This window comes from Mus pahari, chromosome 16, assembly GCF_900095145.1.
Source record: "Mus pahari chromosome 16, PAHARI_EIJ_v1.1, whole genome shotgun sequence".
Taxonomy (NCBI): Eukaryota; Metazoa; Chordata; class Mammalia; order Rodentia; family Muridae; genus Mus; species Mus pahari.
The window spans coordinates 37,936,039-37,941,238 of NC_034605.1; positions in this window are offsets into that span (position 1 = coordinate 37,936,039).

Consider the following 5,200-nt stretch of genomic DNA (forward strand, 5'->3'; position numbering starts at 1 on the left):
GAGGGAGGGAGGGAGGGAGGGAGGGAGGAGAAAGGAGAGGGAGAAGCACTACCCTTTTGTAAAGCCCTCGACCTGAAGCCTCATCATGGCTCCCACAGCTGTAAGGTCTATTCTTGAAAGGTGATATTTTGTCGGTTCTTCTCCAACCAACCAACCTATACCGCCTCTTCTTCTCTATCTAACAACCACATCACCCTGCTGAGACTCTGTATGGCAAAAGGATGGTATGCTACCCCCCTCAGGCTTAGCAGTGTGTGTGTGTGTGTGTGTGTGTGTGTGTGTGTGTGTGTGTGTGTGTGTATTGCCAAGAAAGGGAAAAAAGAGAAGGAGGGAGATCAAGATAGAAGAAACTCTCCATTGTCCCTTCCTACCAGGTTACTAATCCATCACAGGTCCCTACCCTCATGAAGGCATCTAACCCTAAATTACCTCTCACCTCTGAATGTAGGTTCACTGGGGTTGAAGGTTTTAATGTGCACTGGCTGCTGGCTATGGGGATTTGGACTAGGGGGCTATGGAGTCTATAGGCTTGAATTTTTAAGGATTGAATAGTAAATCCCCAACCGTCTCTCTAGGGGAATCAGCAGCATGTCCCACTGAGCTGGCTATGATGCTGGTGAGGAACAGACAACAGTTGAAGCATTTCTGCCTTTTGGACAAGTGATGTTTAGCACAAGTCGCAGCTACCAACACATCTGGGTGAGGTGACAGCTGAGCTGGCTGGTACTCTTAGGGACAGGACAGGGGAGGGCACAGCTAGACTTGTTTCCTGCTGGGTCTCCCCCGACCTTGTTGCCCATATCCTTTGGCAAGCATTGTGGCCCTGGGTGTGCCATAGACGCTGTTGGAGAATTTGTGGATGCTAAAGTAGAGGAGACCCTGCACAGACAGTGCCCCAAATCCCAAAAGATGACCAGTGGCATTTTCAGAGATATATAGAGGATGGGGACAAGAAGGACCTTGACTATTTTGTAAAAGAATTTTTCCGTTAAAATGTTTTTCAGGGGGTGGGAGGAGCTAGAAAATCTTTAAAAATGAAAGCATAATCATTGCAGATAGTGAGCTTTTGGGTGCTAAGGGAGGACGAATGACTCTACAGAAATGGATCATAGCAGAAATGACCACCCTGTGAATATCCCTGTTGTCATTGGGCTGAAGATCTAGGAACCCCAGAGCTAGTCCAGGACTCTCATGTTACAGAATAGGAATGAGGCCCCTGCAGGTGACTGCCTAGCTAGGGGTGGCAGGCTGGTTATCAAAGCAGTGTTGAACCAGATAGCTCTGACACCAGGCTTCCTCTTTCCTCCACCTTGCCTCAGTACCCTGAGGTGGTGTGAAAAATGTAGGATTTCCCAGAACTCTTTTTTTTTTAAGATTTATTTATGTATTTATTTATTTATTTATTTATTATATGTAAGTACACTGTCGCTGTCTTCAGACACACCAGAAGAGGAACTCAGGACCTTCAGAAGAGCAGTCAGTGCTCTGAACTGCTGAGCCATCTCTCCAGCCCCGATTTCCCAGAACTCTTGACTGGGTGAGAGCTCTTTATTGAAAAACAAACAAACAACAAAAGAACAATGCAGGTCTCTTGTTGGTATGTCCAGGAGAGTCCTTTGACCGAACTAAAGATCACTATTCACAGAGTTTTTCCTCCCTCCTGCCTCTCCTGGATTTGCATCCCCTAGCTGAAGAAAACTGTGTTTCCTCCATTTGACAATAGGAGGGTGCCTTTTGATTTCTTTTCAGCTGCTTTGGCGACTGGATAGAGCAAGCCTTGTTCAACCAGGGCAAAACAATCCTCTTACCCGGCTGCAGCATGAGGACCACCCAAGCTTAAACATCTCCCAATAAAAGCATTGCAACACAACCTGCAAGTACATGAACACTTGTTGGTTCCTCTTCCCTCCCACCCCCACCCCCTAATTAACTGAGTTTCTTCAGAAAACACTGACGGGTATAAGCAGCCTAATTCAAACGGAGTTTATGCTTTTCATAATTCCTAAGCAAGAGAGCCATGTTTCCCTGTTCCTAATAGCAGGGTGGCAACAGGAAAAGACATTTCCTGTATATGCTTATTTTTGCCAAGAAAATTTTATAGTGTATAGTAGTAAGAAAACAGCTTCTCTCATGTTTAATTCATACTGGAAATGTATCTCTTGAAGGATCCATTACCTTCAGACCAAGTCATACTTAACGAGAAAGACTACATATATATGGATATACATACATGCATGCATACATACATGTGTATGTGTGTATGTGTGTGTGTGTGTCCATGTATATATCCTGAACAAGTGAAGGCAGTTGGGCTTAGTCACCATTTAGCGCCAACATCCAGTAAATAATATCCTCTTGCTTTCACGCCTTTATACTATCAACAGATTTTGATGAAATGACTATCATAAAAGGCACAGGCTCTGCTCTCTTGTTTGCTCATGACCAGAAAAGCCAGCAGCTATACCGTAAGGACACTGAGAAAGCCTCGTCGAAAGGGTCACTTGGCGAGGAACACTAAATTAGTCATCTGCCAGCAGCCAGCACGATCGACGTGGGCCACGGTGCTGGAATCAGATCCTCCCATGCCATCAGGCTTTCAGAGAGCTTCAGCCCAGCCCACAACCTGACTGGCTCAGGAGAGGCCACAAGCCCTATGCAGCTAATACATCTGTATTTACGGAGATTTCACACCACTTAAAGTGCACGGCTCAATGATCTTTATCTGTTCCCAGAGCTCTGCAAACATTGTTAGCACACTATAATTCCAGAACATTTTTATCACTCCCAAAACAATCTCAGTGCTGGCGGTCAGACACTTTGCATCCCACCTTCCTTCCCAGCTCTAGGAAGTGGCCATTTTCTGTTTCTATAGATTTTCCTGTTCTGGACATTTCAGACCAGTGGATTCATGCAATTTGGGGTCTTTTTTTTTTGCTCATTTCTATCCTTTATCAGCCTTTTATCAAGGCTCGTCCATGTCATAGTATACATCAATATTTAATTCCTTTTTATGGCCAAAGAATATTCACCACACATATTTACTATATTTTTTAATGCATCTGCTCTTTGAATGGTGCACCAGTGCGGGGTGGTGGTTTGAATAAGAAATGACCCCCCACACACACACACACACAGGCTTAGGTATTTAAACATTTGGTCACCAGTTGGTGGTAGCTTGAAGAGGTTGTAGAGCCTTTGGGAGTTGGAGCCTTACTAAATAAATTACATCGCTGGGAGATGGACTTTGAGAGTTCATAGTCTCACTTCCAGCTTGGTCTCTTCCAGCGTGGATTTGAAGCTCTAAGCTTCCCATTCTTACTGCTGTGCCTCCACGCTGTGATGGACTCTAATCCCTTTAGAGCCATGGCTGGTTGATTTTGTCTGCTTGACTCAGGCTAGAGTCATCTGAGACAAATGAACCCTAATTGAGAACAATGCCTCCAAAAGAGTGGGCTACAGGCAAACCTGTTGAGCATTTTCTTAATTAGCCATTGATGTAGGAGGGTCCAGTTCACTGTGGATGGGNGCCACCCCGGGGCTGGTGGTCCTGGATTCTGTAAGAAAGCAGGCTAAGTAGGCCATGGAGAGCAAACCAGTAAGCAACATCCCTCCATGGCCTCTGCAANACCTCCTGCCTCCAGGTTCTTGCTCTGCTCGAGTTCCTGTTCTGATTTCTTCAGTTAATGGACAATGATGTAGAAGTGCTGATCCAATAAACCCTCTCCTGGGCACCTTGATTTTAGTCATGGTGTTTCACCACAGCCATATTGACCCTAACTAGGGCAGAACCTCAAGCCAGAATCAATTGCTTTTGTTCCCNCTGCTTTATTGCAGCAGCAGAAAAGTAAGCAATGCAACAGACACTTGGGTTGTGCCTCAGATTTTCTTCAATAATGCTACTAAGGAGCATGTGTATAGAAGCTTCTGCAAGTATCTGATTCTGCAGTTCTTTGGCCTGGAAGTGGAATGGAGAGTGACACAGTAACTATGTGTAACTTTTTACAATGTTTCCCTGGCAACTGTGCTGTTTCACATTTCTAGTAACAGTTATAACGTGTTTCAGAGTCTCCCCTCCTCCTCATTAGAACCTAGCTTTCTTACTTAAGCTTTAATAGCTATGAAGGAGTGTTTCCTTATGTGTTTTGGTTTGCATTTCCATAGTTATTAACATTAAGCATCCTTTTAGGTTTATTTATAATTTGTGTATTATCCCTGAATAAATATCCATTTCTTTTGCCCATTTTAAAATATCTTTTATTATTATAAAACAGAGGGCTCTAATTTTAGGGAGGAAACAGTGAGAAAGTACAGAGGAAGGAAGGAAAAGGGTAAAATAACAGCAAGGATGTCTGAGAAAGTCATAAGGAATCATACTACCGATTATCTACCTAAATATAGAGATAATATACATAGGTCCATGTACAAATATACATATATAGTTTAAGTGAAAATTTCCCATCTGGACTCACAATACTCTCTCCAAGAGCCAAAGACCATCTAACAAAAAACCCGGCCAGGCATGGTGGCACATGCCTTTAATCCCAGCACGCGGAAGGCAGAGGCAGAGGCAGGTGGATTTCTGAGTTCGAGGCCAGCCTGGTCTACAAAGTGAGTTCCAGGACAGGAACTATTCTGGGATATACAGAGAAACCCTGTCTTGAAAAACAAACAAACAAACAAACAAACAAAAAAACAATTTCAGGCATGAAAAGTCCTCTGGGGTAGTTGTTGCTCAGGGTTGGCCGAGGGACTCCTGAGACATTTCATGCATTTGCCATTGTCCTGGGTTCCCACAGAAGGCGAGTCCCTGTTTCTGGAGACATGATGTACTTCAGGTTCAGGACCGAAGTCCTCTGAGCTGGAACTGATCCAAAAACCTCCTCTCTGAGGCACCACACAAGCCTCCAAAGGAAGGAAGCAATCAGCAGCCCTACCCAATGATGATACCCATGATCCACAACAACCGTCAGCAAGACACTGGAGCCCCCAAGGGTACGCATGCTTCCGTGATAGCCAACAGCTCTCTAATTGACTTAAGACCTGTTCAACTCGAAAGAAACAATCACGCCGAGGGTACTGGAAAACTAGGGGTAGTGGAAACCTAGCCAACTACCCAGGACTAGTAAAGTCACGGATCTTAGAAATGAACCTACAAATAGCATCTTACTAAACCAGCACAGTCCCTAACTATATCTAAATA